The sequence below is a fragment of the Phyllostomus discolor genome, chromosome 5, assembly GCF_004126475.2.
Source record: "Phyllostomus discolor isolate MPI-MPIP mPhyDis1 chromosome 5, mPhyDis1.pri.v3, whole genome shotgun sequence".
Classification (NCBI taxonomy): domain Eukaryota; kingdom Metazoa; phylum Chordata; class Mammalia; order Chiroptera; family Phyllostomidae; genus Phyllostomus; species Phyllostomus discolor.
The window spans coordinates 79,150,566-79,167,470 of NC_040907.2; positions in this window are offsets into that span (position 1 = coordinate 79,150,566).

The following is a 16,905-nucleotide window of genomic DNA, read 5'->3' on the forward strand; positions in this document are numbered from 1 at the left end:
TCAGTGATAGGTCACTGGATGAGGACTGCCTGGGGCTGACAGCTGGAGGCTTTCTGCAGGTAGCCCTTACAGCCCCTGGGGAAACAAGCCCTTCATCCCTGGAGGGATCACAAGCAGTGCATCACGGGGTCCTTCACAGTGCAGCCCTTTTGCCTCTTGGATTTGCTTTTCATATAAGTTATGGGAACAGCTCCTCCAGGATGCTGGTGCTACTTTTCTTGAAAGAACTTAGAAGTGGAAGGTCAGTGGGATAATCTACAGCCTCCATGGTTCCCAGAGGCTTAGGGGACGCAACTGATAACTCACCACCTTCTTCACTATACTAGATTCCATTCATCTTCACCATCACCTTCTTCATTACTCTAGATTCCATTCATCCTCAGCTAAAATGCTGCTTAGTCTTGGTAGTTTGCCTCCTAGAGTTCTCCAGAGAAACAGAATGATTAGGATATATAAGAATCATATAAATGGTTGGATGGACAGATAGGTTGATTTTAAGGAATTGGCTCATGCAAATGGAAGGCTGGAAACTCAGGCGGGACTTCTACGTTACAGTCTTGAGGCAGAATTCCTTCTTCTCTGGGAAACCTCAGAGCTTGCTCTCAAGCCTTTCAACTCCTTAAGGTCCACCCACAATGTTGAGAATAATTTCCTTTACTTAAAGTCAACTGACTGTAAATGTTAATCACTCTACAAAATACCTTTACTGTAACAAGTAAGCTAGCATTTGGCTAAAAACTGGGGACCAGAACTTAGCCAAGTTAACATATAAAGTTAACCATTACAAGCTGTGTTCAAGACCCTCAACTCTGAGGGTTTGAGTTCCTGGTCACCATGCTCTCTCACGATGTGGTTGCTGCACTTGTCCATTTATTATCAAAATAGGACAAGGAAGTACCAAGAAGCATCCAAGTGGATCACATGAGTGCCAAACTTATTCCTGTCCCTATAGTATACATGAGCCCTATTTCTTCCTGACAATTGTGGTCAAATATCTCTGTCAGGATGGAGACTCGTTTTCTTGTCAGTTGGTCACTGGACATAAGGAGCTTGAAGTGCTGAGGTGCCAGCTGTGGCTTTTAGTTCCATGTGACTAGGTGTGTCTTCTGGCACAGGAATTCTCTCTGTAACTCCATTTACCCGCTACATGTTTTTTTTAAAATATATACTTATTTATTTATTTTTCGAGAGAGGGGAAGGGAGGAAGAAAGGGAGGGAGAGAAACATTGATGTGAGAGAGGAACATTGATCAATTACCTCCTGCAGGTACCCCAACTGGGGACTGAGTCCACAAGCCAGTCATGTGCCCTGACCAGGAACCGAACCTGTGACCTTTCATTTGCAAGATGATGCTCAACCTACTCAGCCACACTGATCAGGGCTTTGCTAATTTTTTAAAAAATATTTTACCTTGACATATACCTTAAACCACAAAAAAGTTACTTTTTTAGGTCTTTGGGCTTTTGTATTTACCATACATTTACCCTTACTTGATGTTTTTTATTGCTTCTTGCATGTCTGTGCTCTGATTTTCAATAATTGTTTTTGCTTATCTCAATGAACTTCCTTAAATATTTTTTGTAAGACTGGTCTGTCCATGATGTACTTACTCTAAACTTTTGTCTTTATATTATTTTCATTTGTTAGGCATATTTTCTCTAATATAATCTGTAATTCAAGTTTGACATTATTTTTTTTCTTTTGGTGTTTTAATGATGTCTCCTGGCATCCATAGTTTATGTGGAGACATCAGCTCTTATTCTTGTTACTTTTCTTTGAAAGTAATGCATATACTTTAAAAACTGCTTTTAAAATTTTATTTCTGTTCATTTATTTCTGTTTTTCAATAGTTTGACTATGAAGTAAATGCCTAGTTTTCTTTGTATTTCTCCTGTTTAGGTTTTGTTGAACTTCTAAAATTTATGACTTTCATCACAGCTGGAAAATAGTTTGAGTATTATCTCCTCAAATATGCCTCCTATGTCATTCTCTCTTCTCCACTGAGAAAACACCACATTTTCTCTTAAATAGCATATATCTTAGATGCTTTAATCATGTCCTTGAACTTTCTTCTTCTCTGTTTTGTTTTTCTTCTTTTTTTATTCTGTGCTCTGGTTGTATTATTTCTAGAAACCTGTCTTTGGTTTCATGAAGCTTGTCTTCTGCTGTGTCCAGACTTCTGTTAAACACATCAAGTGACTTTTAATTTTAGGTATTGCACTTTAAGTTCTGGAATATTTACTTAACATTCTTATCAATTATAAAATTTTCTGCTAAAAGAGTTCATATTTTATTCTACTAGTCTATAATTTCCTTTTTTCTTTAACTTATTATTTGTAATTATTTTGAAGTTCTTGTAAGCTAACTCTAATATTTGGATATTTTTTAATGTCTGCTTCTATTGATTGTCTTTTCTCTTGATTATTATTCTCTTTTTTCTGCTTCTTCACATGCCTAGTAATATTTTATTGTGTGCTGGACTGCATTAGAGAAGCTCTGCTTTTTGTGATTTTCCTCTGAATTATGTTGAATTTTTAACCAGTAGACATTTAAATTGCTGGCAGATCACTTAGATTCTGTCAAAATTTGATTTAGAATTTTTAGGGTTAGTCATCTTCAATTATTTTCTTATGCCTAGAAAGTAGACCTCATTTTTAAGCATGAGCTTTCTGGAGTCTCAACTAAATGAGTGGAGTGTTCATCAAGATTGCAGTTTGAATGGGCTGGAATTTTAAGATCTTCGTAGCATTTTGCAACCCCTGAAATCTTTCTCATTAGCTAGCCTCCCAACAGCTGTATTTTCTTATCTTTTTTTTAAAATATGGGCTTTTCTCCTTTAAAAAGCATATTCTAATTGGGATAAAATCCCAGAAGAACTTGTATACTTTTTTTCTTTGCTCCTTATCTTTAGTTCTTCCTCACCTGATACCTGCCCCCTAGTCCCAGCATTCTTAGCATGTATAAGCTATGATCTCTGTTTCTGTTACCCAATGAAACTAACACTTTGTGCTTTAGCCCTATTTCCTGGGTCAAGGATTTAAAAATAACTTCAGAAAAAAATCTGGAGTGAATGTAGGACTCATCTTATATACTTCCATTCTTTTTAAGAAGTATACTCCTGAATTGCTAGCTGTCTGATGCACTTCAACAATTGTTTGATGTATTGTACTCAGCCTTATAGTTCATATTTAATGATAGGAGTTTGATTCCAGCTACTTCATCACAGTCTGAACCAGAATTCCTTTAGGTCCAATTATGTATATGGATATTTTGGTAAAAACTTCTTTACACTAAAAATATTAATGTATTTCTTAATTTTAAAAATTCATCTTTAGGCTTACTGTGGAGCAACTAGTGTTAGTTGCTACAAAACAACCAACACTTGGATTGTCAGCACACTTTTACCAAAAGTGCAGATTTTTCTTTGTTTGTAAGGTACATTTTCTTGTGGAGAAATGTGTTAGAGTAAATAAATATCTTCTTCACACTCAACTTTTGCCTTAGCCAAAAGACAAATAAACTGTTCATTTTTAATAACAGGATTTTGGAATACAGAAGAGTTTTTAAAATCATGGGTTCATCAAAGTTAGCTTCCACATTGATTTCCTTATCCATCAATTTTTGGGCAAATTGTATAAAATATCTTTAAGTTTAGCCTGGAAAACGTTTATGTTAATCACAATGCTTAGAAACAGTGTAAATAAACTAAGATCAACATAAAGAAACAAAATTACAACTCAAATAGTTTTTTCAAGAGATCCACAGGCTCAATGCATAAATCTTCACTTCCTCAGAATTCTTTCTCCTTCTTCATAGATATTGTGGGTTTCTTCTTTGCAAATGTAATTTTTGGCTTCCAAGTACAGAAATTTTATGCTTATTGATATAAGCACTTACAATCATTGTCTAGATGTACGTATGTGGTTTTCTTTTTTTACAAAGGCATGTGAGGGAGGGGGGAACAAGTGTTTGGCAAGACCATGCACAACCACTGGACAGAGAAGGGACATGAAAATGGGGAAATGGAGATATCTCTGTTTCTAGATGTGTTGATTGCCAGAAAGTCATAGTGCTTTATACTGGCTTGGTTTTCTCTTTCTAGGTAAAAATTTCTGGACCTGAAAATGTCATTCCGGTTGTTTCTCTGATACTGGAATATTGATTTTTCCTCACCCAGCAATATTTTTGCATAACAGCAGGTATATGTACTTGTTGTGAAAGGCAGCTCAAGACATTCGGAACATGGAAGGGAGAAACAGAAGAGACAGCATACGACCAGTTGATGGAGTGCAGGAGTGCCAATTAAGGAAGGCAGGCAGTCTATCTCTGTACTTCAAGTATTCCAATTAGAAAGTAATTCATCAGACTTTGCCAAAAGACAAGTGCCAATAAATTAGCTACACTGCAATCTGTGGAGTCGAGCACAGTCAGGGTATCTCAGAGTCTGGCAAAGATCCTGAGGGGAACTTTGTGTACATCAAGAATCCTTTTTGTACAGTATTTTAAATCACATAAATAGCGGGAAAGTAATGTTACGAAGATTAATATACATGTACATGTGTATAATTATTAAGACACCTATTTCTTTCTCTTTACAAAGCAAAATGATTTATGTAATTACACCCAGACAAACACAGTAAAACAAGCCAAAGATTTTATGAAAATAATTTATTTGGGTTTATCTGTTCTGTTTTTATTTATGCTACACTTTGTGAAAGTACTTAGCCCACATTTGCATATGGAAGTGTCATTTTCAGTTTGCATCCAAAATCCATTTCAATACTGATTATCATAATTAAAGCAGTTTTCTTTTAACTTAAAACAATCAAACAGATGAATTCAGTGGCACAAAAGTTATTTAATTTAAGTATCTAGCTGTACAGTTGGTTAAAAACATTTATAAAATATTTTTACTCACAACATTAAAAACAGATTTTTGCCAGCTGTATTTTTCTTCCAATGTATCTTTCCTTTTCTTTGTCTTGCATACTTACAAGGAAAAAAAGTTATCATTTTTTCCTTAGAAAAATAAGACCAGCAAATATTTCACATGAAAAAAGCAAATAAACAGTTTCTTTGGGTGCCTTATTTTTTGAAAGAAATATCATAATACTAGGTACCAAATAAATTAGAACAGCTCCAAATATTAAATACATAGATGGACATTAAATATTTACTTTTTCTTGAAAATATGTTTATGTATGTGTGTGTATATTTTTTCCCTGTCAATGTTGAGATGCCATCATCTCAGCCATATTGGTAAATTTGGAAAGAATAAAATGTTTATAACTAGTAAAATATTGTAGGTTTCGAGATGTTTTGAAATGTTAGAAAACCCAAATCTCATTATTTTCCAGGAACCATCTTGGATACTTCTTTCACAAATCCCTCTAAATGCCAAAATTTACTAGTTAAAGATTTTTAAAACTATACTCAGATCATATTGATGTATATAAAAGATGAGTTGAAAAATAGATTAGTCTATTTTATTTCTTTTTGTTTTAGGGCAGAGAAGAACTTTTCTGAGAAATAATTGTGTGTCTGACACGCATCAGTATCCTGACTTCTCTGCCACTCTTTTATTAATCTTAGGTGGACATACCTGAGCTATTTTATACCTCAGCAAAACCTTACTGAACTACATAACCAGGAGGACTGAGGGAGAATATTAGTTCAGAAAGAAATAATATTTTAATGAACTATAAATAGCAGCTAAAATGTAAGAAGGAAGGACTGCTTTTTCCTCAGCCGGAAAACGATAACCTGCTCAGCATTATCCATTTGCACATGCCAAACCATAGGATGGATCTGCCATGACATGATTCTGTCTGGAGAAGTTGCCTATGACAGTGTAAACTCTATAAAATGTTCCATGTATTAAAACAAATGAACAGAACTTCTAAAATGTGATCTATTTTTGAGGGAGAGGGGGTTAATAGGAATCAAAGAGTCTAAACATCTAGTTTAGGAACATATCAATTTTGGTTTTTCATGAACAAAGGTTGACTAAGAAACCATTCTGCATTTTTGCTTTTAGTGTTGGAGACCTTTCTAAAATGCCCTAGCCCACCCCCAATCTCCCAGAAGCAGCCTTGAGCAAACACCAGCAACTCCTTCGGTGATGATTCAGGACTTTTCAGTGTCCTGTCATCATCCTGCTAAAGATGAATGTCCACAGGGCTGGGCTGCTGACGTTGAAAGATGCCGGTTGTTGAAGTGATGTACATCAAGCCTGTGGTTTTCCCCAGGCATTCTGTTTTACTATGAGTCAGCCCACAAACTGATGCCTACATTTTTTCTTTTACACATGAGTACAAATAGCAAAACTATAAAAGATAAACATTTAGGCCACTCAGCACCAACCTCTTTATATAAGTTAGTTTTTTGTAGCATCAGAATGACCCATTGCAAAAAGAGGAATTAACGTCTTTAGACTCAGCTAGAGCAGAAAGCTTTTAAGCCTATTTTTAACCAGTGCTTCTTGTTTCAAGATACTAACAGAATGTGGGGAGACCCCCCTCCCTTCTAGATAACCACAAATATATTAGAATACCATTTCATGTATTGTTAAACCTTTCTTTCCTAAATTATTTGTACATTTTAAAGATGTTGGAAAATAGACTAAATCTATAATCAGATTGAATATTTTAAACAAGAGAACATACTAGAAGAGAAGTACTTCAGGAATGGCAGAATATGGACCTTTGACAATTTGTTCTTACATAAGAGCAGTGAGAACATTGGTAAAAGAAAATTGTCAAAATCAGTGTTTTCAGAATTCTGGAAATTGAACACTTGCAAAAATTTGAGCCCTGTTTATAAAAACAACAACAACAACAACAAATGAATCTTGATAAGAACAATTAGCTTTGTGGCATTCTACCTTACCTGATTTCCATCTTCTTCCCCATTTACAGTAGTCTTGGAAACCTATAGCCTTGTGATCACAGTAGGCATGAAAAACAGCAGCCTAGCATCCATTGGAGGGGGATTAAGGGGGTTGGAGCATCTCCAAAAAGCACACTTCCCAGAGAATTATCATTATTTGACCTGCCTGACAGCTCCCTGAAAATCTCCACTCATACAGCTTGTCTTTATTTGACCTCACACATAACTCAGTGGAAGCAGCCTTTTTCCTGGGGCACTTGTCAAAAACTTTAAGTGGCAATTGTTTAATGTTGTAGTTGCCCGAGGTCATGATAATCAGTGACGACTAAGAGACTTAAAAGAAAGATCTGAGAATAAGATGGTCACAGGGAGCTTTGAAAAATTCTGTCATATTCCTGAGAATGCAGGAGGCCACAGTGCATATGTAAGGCTAATGCACATGCCCAGGAGAGGCCTGAGAAGACCCTAATCTCTCGCCATAAGGCTTTGTGTAAGCAGGAAGTAAAGGCTAAATAGAATTTTAAACTGTTGGAGCACTGAATGTGTATTTGTTCAAGGCATTATGGGAAATCTATGCCCAATTGTTAGATGACAAATAAGCTAACCAGGCAGAGACTTTAGTGGCTACACACAACAAATGAAATACACTTTACAGAAATCATTCAGCAAGTCACCAAACAAACAGTAGTAACAACAGCAACACTGAGGAATGGGAAAATAAGAATTCCAGAGTTGCCACATTATATTATCTTAAAAGTCCAGTTTCAGCAAATTTCTAGCAAAAAAAATATGTCATTAAAAAAAAAGAAAGCTCATGCACAGGAGTAAAAGTATTCAAAATAAACTGTCTCTGAGAAAGCCCACAAGTTGAACTCACTAGACAGGTACTTAAAATCAGCTATTATAAATATGTTCAGAGAACTAAAAGCAGCTGTAACTAAGAAAATAAGGTATAAGAATGATGTCTTACCACATAACAGATTTTCAATAAAGGGATAGAAATTATTTTAGAAGCATCAAATAAAAATTATGAAGTTGAGAATTGCAGTAATGGCAACAAAAATTTGCTAAGGGACTCAGCAGCAGAATCCACTGAACTTGAGGCTAAAAGCAAGATTATTCAGTTTGGGAGGCAGAAGGAATCATGAAATAAGAAAAGTAAACAGAGACTCAGAGACTCAGAGACCCATGGATACCACAAGTATACAAATGTATACATAATATAAATCCCAGAAAAAAGAGAGACATAAAAGAATAGATAGAATATTTTTTAAAGTTATAGCTAAAAACTTCCCAAATGTAATGAAAAATACTAATCTACACATTTAAGAAACTCAATACACTTCAAGTAGGAACTCAGTGAGATTCACACCTATCCATATTTCATAAACTGCAAAGCCAAAGCCAATTGTAATAGAGTATAAATACAATACAAAGGCAATGACAATGAACAGTCTAAAAATAAAATTAAGAAAACAATTTTATTCAAAGTCATATCAAAATAAAGTACTTATGAATAAATTTAACAAAACTACTGCAAGAGCTATACATTGAAAGCTATAAAACATCATTGATGGAGCTTAAAAGAAAATTGCATAAATGGAAACACATCTTATGTGCATAAATTGGGAAACTTAATTAGTGGCAATGCTTTTTTAATTGATCTACAAATTCAGCACAATCTCTTAAAAAATTCCAGCTGTCTTTTTTGCATAAGTCATTGATAAGCTGATTTTAAAATTCATATGGAATTGCAAAAGACCCAGCATATCCAAAACTATATTGAAAAAGAAAACAAAGTAGGAGGGCTCATATTTCCTGATTTTAAAACTTACTACAAAACTATATTAATCAAGACAGTGTGGAATTGGCATAAAGCTAGATATATAGATCAATAGACTAGAATTCAGAGTTCAGAAATAAACACATACATCTACAGTCAATTGATTTTTGACAAGTGTGCCAATAAAATTAAATGGGAAAAGTACAGTCTTTTCACAAATATGCTGAGAAAACTGAACAGCAAAATGCAAAAAAAAAAAAAAAAGAATTCCTATCCCATACCATATACTAAAATCAACTCAAAATATGTTATAGCCCTAAGCATAAAAAGAAAAGAATAAAACTCTTAGAAGAAAACATAGGAGTAAATCTTCATGATCTTAGATTAGGAAACACTTTCTTAGATATGACATGAAATTTACAAGTACCGAAAGGAAATATAGGTAAATTGGACTTCATCAAAATTAAAAACCTTTATGCTTCAAAGAATACAGTCAAGAGAGTAAAAAGACAACTCACAGAATGGGGAAAAAATTTGCAAATTGCATAGTTATAAAAAATTGTATGGAAAATATATAAAGAACTCTTAAAACTGAACAATAAAAAGACAAATAACCCAACTTTAAAAATGGGAGGACTTAGACATTTCTCAAAAAAATATATACAAATGACAAATAAGCACATGAATAAAGGTTCACTGTTAGTCCTTAGAAGATGCACTCAAAACAACAATAAGATATCACTTTGAATTCATTAAGGTGGCTAAAATAAAAAAGACAGACAATGACAAGTGTAAACAAAGATGTAGAGAAACTTAAACTCTCAGACATTGCCAGTGGTAATATAAAACAAAGCAGCCAATTTAGAAAAGTTGATAGTTCTTCAAAAGTTAAACATAGAGTTACTATATGATCCAGCAATTTCACACTTAAGCATATATTCAAGAGGTCTGAAAATATAAGTGCTAAGAGAAAACCTGTACCTGCATACTTTCGACAGCATTATTCGTAATAGCTAAGACATGGAAATGATTCACATGTCTATCAACTAAGTGAACAATAAAGAAATGTTGTATTTGTATATAATTGGAAATATTTAGCAGTAAAATGGAATGAACTGCCCTGACCAAGTGGTTCAGTTGGTTGGGGTATCATCCCATACACCAAGAGGTTGTGGGTTTGATTCCCATTAGGGCAAATACCTAGGTTTCCAGTCTGATCCCAGGTCAGGGCATGTAAGGTAGGCAACTGTTCAATGTTTCTCTCTCATATTGATGTTTCTCTCTCTCTCTCTCTCTCTCTCTCTCTCTCTCTCTCTCTCTCTCTCTCTCTCTCTCTCCCCCCACCCTTAAAATCAATAAAAACACACCCTCAGGTAAGGATTAAAAAAAATTTGTTAATGGAATAAACTGCCGATACATGCTATAACATGGATAAACCTTGAATACATTAAACTAAGTGAAAGAAGTCAGCTGTAAAAGTTTACATGTTATACAATTCCCTTCATATGAAATGGGCAGAAGAGACAAATCCACAGAAACAGAAAGTACATTAGAGGTTGCTAGCAGGAAGGAAATGGGGAATGATTGCTAATGGTCTTAAGGTTCCTTTTGTGTAAAAAATAGTATTCACAAATGTGATGATGATGATGGTTGTACAACTCTGTGAATATACTAAAAACAATTTCATTGTGCACTTTGAAAAGGTGAATTGTATGGTATGTAAATTATGCCTTAATCTGTTATTTAAATATATTATATTGAGAGAGTGATATGTTCATGAGCATGGGCACTGTTTGGAAGGGATCCACTTGGGTTATTGAGCATCAGATGGCAATCAGAATTGACAGTCTCAAATGACTCTTTTAAACAAAAAAGCAAAAAAACTTACGGAAAATAATGTATTATCCCCACAGACACCTTTATCAGTCCAAGTTCTCCAGAGCACTAGAACCAATAATAGATACTTTTATAAAAATGTTGCTGCATGAAACATCTGAGATTTTCCTGCATATGTTATCTTCTAGGACTTTAGTGATGTCATGGCTTATATTTAACTCTTTTATCCACCTTGAATTTATTTTTTGTATGGTGTAAGTTGGTGCTTGAGTTTCATTTTTTTTGCATGTAGCTGTCCAGTTCTCCCAACACCATTTGTTGAAGAGGCTATTTTTACTCCATTTTATGTTGCTGCCCCCTTTGTCAAATATTAATTGACCATAGAGACTTGTGTTTATTTCTGGGCTCTCTGTTTTGTTTCATTGGTCCATGTGCCTGTTTTTATGCCAGTATCAGGCTATTTTGATTACAGTGGCCTTGTAATATAGTTTAGAATCAGGTATTGTGATCCCTCCTACTTTATTCTTCTTTCTCAAAATTGCAGCAGCTATTGGGGGTCGATTATGGCTCCATATAAATTTTTGAAGTGTTTGTTCTACGTCTGTGAAATATGTCATTGGTACTTTAATAGGTATTGCATTGAATGTGTAAATTGTTTTGGTTAGTATGGACATTTTAATGCTGTTAATTCTTCCAATCCATGAACATGGTATATGTTTCCATTTGTTTGTGTCTTCCTTGATTTCTTTCTTCAGTGTTATGTAGTTTCCTGAATAGAGGTCTTTTACCTCTTTGGTTGGGTTTATTCCTAGGTATTTTATTTTTCTTTTTGCTATATCAAATGGGATTTTTTTCTTGATTTCTGCTTCTGCTGTTTCATTGTTGGTGTACACAAATGCATTTGATTTCTGGATATTGACTTTGTATCCCGCTGTTTTGCCAAATTCATTTATTTGGTAGAGTTTATAGGATTTTCTATGTACACTATCATGTCATCTGCATGTTTTGTTTCCTCCTTTCCAATTTAGATGCCTTTTATTTCTTTTTCTTGTCTGATCACTGTGGCTAAAACTTCCAATACTATATTGAATAGAATTGGTGAAAGTGGACAACCTTGTCTTGTTCCTGATCTTAGTGGAAAAGATTTTTGGTTTTGCCCATTGAGTATGATGTTGGCTGTAGGTCTCTCATATATGGCCTTTATTATGTTGAGGAATGCTCCCTCTATTCCCACTTTGCCGAGTGTTTTTATCATGAATGGGTGCTGTACCTTATCAAATGCTTTTTCTGCATCTAATAATATGATCATGCGATTTTTGTCTTTGCTTTTGTTTATATGATGTATTACATTTACTGATTTGTGACTATTGAACCATCCTTGCATCCCTGGGATGAATCCCACTTGGTCATGGTGCACTGATATGTCCCCTAGAGCAAGGGACACAAAGGAAAGAATAAACAAATGGGACCTCATCAAAATAAAAAGCTTCTGCATGGCTAAAGAAAACAGTATTAAAATAAAAAGAGAACCAATTGTATGGGGAAACATATTTGCCAATGATACCTCAGACAAGGGTTTAATCTCTAAAATATATAAAGAACTCACACAACTCCACTCTAAGAAGACAAGCAACCCAATTGAAAAATGGGCAAAGGACTTGAACAGACACTTCTCCAAGAAGGACATACAGAGGATCCAGAGACACATGAAAAGATGCTCAATATCGCTAGTTATCAGAAAGATGCAAATTAAAACCACAAGGAAATACCACTTCACACCAGTGAGAATGGCTGTCATTAGCAAAGCAACAAACAACAAGTATTGGAGAGGTTGTGGAGAAAAGGGGACCCTAGTGCACTGTTGGTGGGATTGCAGACTGGTACAACCACTGTGGAAATCAGTATGGAATTTTCTCAGAAAACTAAAAATAGAACTGTCTTTTGACCCAGCAGTTCCACTGCTAGCATTATATCTTAAGAACCTGGAAAATCAATCCAAAAGAAACTATGAACCCAATGTTCTAGCAGCACAATTTACAATAGCCAAGTGTTGGAAGGAACCTAGGTGCCCATCAGTAAATGAATGGATAAAAAAACTGGTACATTTACACAATGGAATTCTATGCAGCAAAAAGAAGGAGTTCCTACCCTTTGCGACAGCATGGATGGAACTGGAAAGCATTATTACTAAGCAAAATAAACCATGTGGTGAAAGACAAATACCATATAATCTCACCTTTAACAGGAACCTAAACAACAAAACAAACAAACAAGCAAAATATAACCCAAGACACTGAAATAGAGAACAGGCTGACAGTGACCAGAGGGGAGAGGGGAGGGAATTTCAGGGGAAAAGGGGAAGGGTTTACAAGAACAAGTATAAAGGACACATGGACAAAAACTAGGGTGGGTGGAAATGGGAGGGAGGTGGGGAGCTCTCAGTGGGGGTGGGCTGGGATGGGAGTAAAAGACAGAAACCTGTACTTGAACAACAATTAAAATTTTAAAAAGAGAGAGATACATCTCTCTCTCTCTCTCTCTCTTTCCCTCTCTCTCTCTCTCTCTCTCTCTCTATATATATATATATATATACCAAATAAAATATTGTATATATATACCAAATAAAAAATTGTTAAAGAGTTTTAAAATTTATTTTTAGAGAGAGGGGAAGGGAGGGAGAAAGAGAGGGGTAGAAACATTAATGTGTGAGAGAAACATCGATCAGATGCCTCTCACATGTCCCCAACCAGGGATCTGACTAGCAACCCAGGTATGTGCCCTTTCTGGGAATCCAACTGGCAATCCCTCAGCTTGTGGTATAATGCCAAACCCACCGAGCTACACCAATCAGGGCTAAAAGAAAATGTGTTATGAGTAATTGGTTCATACAATTATGGAAGTTGGGAAGTCCCACCATCTGCCACCAGCAAGCTGGATACCCAAGGAAAGCCAGTAGTGTAATTCAGCCTGAATCTGAAGACTGGGAAACCAGGGAGCTAATGATGTAAATTCCAGAACAAGGGCAGAAGACCAAAGTCCCCACTCCAGTGGTCCAGCAGGAAGAGAATGAACCCTCCCTTTCTCCACTTTTTGTTCTATTTAAGCCCTCAATGAATTAAATAGTGTCTACCCATGGTGATCTACTTTACTGAGTCCACTGATTCAAATATTAAGCTGATCTGGAAATGCCCTCACAGACACAGCCAGAAATAACATTTAATCTGGGTACCTCATGGCCCAGTCAAGTTGACACTCAAATTTAATCATCACAGCATCATTTTGATAGTGAAGGATATAGTTAATTGAGTGATGTTGCCTTTACTGACAGCATTTCTTAACCTCTTTCTCTCTTTTTTTTTTTTTTTGCAGTTGCCTAGTTTGTTAAATCTTCATCAGTACTGTCACACATTTCATTGACTGTTTTTTCTACAACCAAGTTAAATTCTATTCATAGCCAGGTTAATTAATAAAGTGAGAGAAGAAAATGATCAAATTGAAAAATACTATTTTATGTTTAAAATGAAAATTAATGGCTATTTTTCTTTATGGCTTATAACCTGACTTTTAAGTCTGCAGTAGATCAATCCCAGTCCACAAACTCTGGTGTAACTTTCACTAGTGTGTAGCATAGTTGGTGCTGCTAGACTGCCTGGGTTCAAGTCCTAGCTCGGCCTCTCATTGGCTGGAATAAAAACATTTGTTAATGTTTTTTAAATAGTATCCTGCTACAAAGAAAAGCCAAAATAGAAATGCCAAAAATGTTTTGAGCATTGGTAGCATCATTGGGAGAAGTCAATAGCTTATTATGGTGACTTCTCTGATCATATTTATTATCATACATAACTTCTAGTATATTTGTAAAAATAGTCTCTTTGTGGTCATGTTTTTATACAGAATCACAGATTTTTTTAGAAATATAATGACTCTTATAATCTTATTATGAAAGTGAGATATTTGATATTGAGTCATTCCTTGATTATCCCAAGGTCATATAAGTAATGTCAACAGTTAATTGGAAAGGACAACTAGAGGTCAGGTATGTGGATAATCTGTGTCTTGTTCCCATTCTCCATATAGTACTTCTTCAATGACAGACTATACGTGACTTCAGACTCTACCTTTCCACTCAATATGATTTCTCCCACATATTTTTCAGCTTTGGTTTTGGGACTTCTTATTTTCTTTTTGCACAACATTATAAAACCCAGTGCTTAAAAGTGGATTACTGGTTCTCTGCTTTATTAAATTGTGGATGGTATATTTAGCTTGTTTCATTTGAGTGGTTTTATTTTTGACAATGTGCTCTTCCTAAAAATATTTTTTAAAAGATTTTATTTATTTATTTTTAGAGAGGAGAAGGGAGAGAAGAAGAGAAACAGCAAAACATCAGTGTGTGGTTGCCTTTCACATGCCCCCTACTGGGGACCTGGCCCACAACCAAGGCATGTGCCCTGACTGAGAATCAAACTGGCGACCCTTTGGTTCACAGGCTGGCATTCAATTTACTGAGCCACACCAGCCAGAGCTAAAAATATTTTTAATGATAATATAAAACCTTTGTCATGACAAAGTATCTCCAGTTAGCTCAAAATACCATTAACATTGGAAAACCAAATTAAGTTAATTAAAAAACATACCATATGTAATGTTTCTTGTGATGATGATGCCAGGTACTGTTCTAAGTTAAGATTGCCAGATTTAGTGAATAAAAATAAAGCATGCCCAGGTAAATTTGAATTTACACAGGACATGCTTATACTAAAAAAAGATTATTCCCCTGGCTGGCGTAGCTCAGTGGATTGAGTGCGGGCGGGCTGGGAATCAAAGTGTCCCAGGTTCGATTCCCAGCCAGGGTATATTCCTGGGTTGCAGGCCATAACCCCCAGCAACCGCACATTGATGTTTCTCTCTCTGTCTCTCTCTCCCTCCCTTCCCTCTCTAAAAATAAATAAATAAAATCTTAAAAAAAACCTTATTCAGTGTTTATCTGAAATTCAAATTGTAGTGGGTATCCTTTATTTTATCTGGCAATCTTAACTTAGGTGCTTAGGGCACATTACTTAATAGAAGATTCATGCTCTTATAGAGCTTATATTTTAGAGGGAAGAATTTGAGAAGACAATAAGCATAATTAATAATAATATGTTAGAAGATAAATGCTTTGGAATAAAGAAGGGAGTAGGATCCCTTAAGCTGTGTGTGAGCATATATGGAAGGCAGATCTTACATTAAATAGGATTGTTGGTGAGATAAAGGTCATTAAGGGCAAGATTTGAACAAAGACTTGAAGCTTCTTTCCAGTATTCAGGGCCAGAGTGTTCCTGGAGGAGGGACAATGTCTAAAATATTTGAGGAATAGCAAGGTATAGAAGAGAAACTGGAAGCCAGATCATAGGGCCTGCCAAGCCATTGTAAGAACTTTGGAGCTGTTGCAGGGTTTTGAGCAGAGGTGTGATGTGACCTACCTTACCTATTTAAAGGACCACTCTAGACTATAGGGTGGTAAGTATAAAAGCAGGGAGGCTATTAGGAGGTAATTACAATTATCATGGTGAGAAGGGAAGGAGCTCAAACTATGGTGATGGTGGTAGAAGTGATGAAAATTGTTGGGATTCTGAGATATATTGAAGTTTGTACTAATAGGATTTTCTAAAGATTGAATATGGAATAGTACAGAAAGAAAAGACATAGGGGTGATAGTAAGGAATTTCCCTAAGCCAGTGCTTTATGAGCAGAATCATTATAGTGGCTCTTCTCTATGAAACTGTGGCAAATTGGTGAACTACAAATAAGTTAAAAGTTCATTTGGTGCTATTGACTGAGCTCCAACAGTTGTTTCCTGACAATTTTTTTTTTTTGCATACAGCCAAATGTAGAAAATAAGCAGCTAGAAGGCCTGTTCCATTTGTCCTTCCCATTGGAGTTTCCTTGTTGACGCATCTCTCACCTTTGCCACAGGTGGGAGTTGAGAGGCACAAAGCTGTTCCTGTCATTAGGATTTTAGAAGAGTCCGCTGAACAGAAGCAACATGCTAGTTGTGTCAGCTACCAGGCAATTACTAGCAATGGAAAGCTCTGATCTTCAGGCTGGGAATATTTGTCAGGAGATATGTGTTAAAAGCTCTAAGGACTGTTGGTGATTACCTCCAAGTATCATTTAAATAATATATTAATATACATCTATGGACACAAATTAGAGCATGACCTGCTGCTGCTTTGGGAAAACTAAAGACAACAAAACACTATCATGTACTATGAATAGATTTTTATGGAGACATTTTATTTTATTCCACCTGTCAGGATAAAGAGCAGGGCAGACTGCCTTCCAGCTTACCAAATGTTACCAAGCCCTGAATACTTCAGCTTCAACGTAATTATATCCTTTTTATTTATTGATAA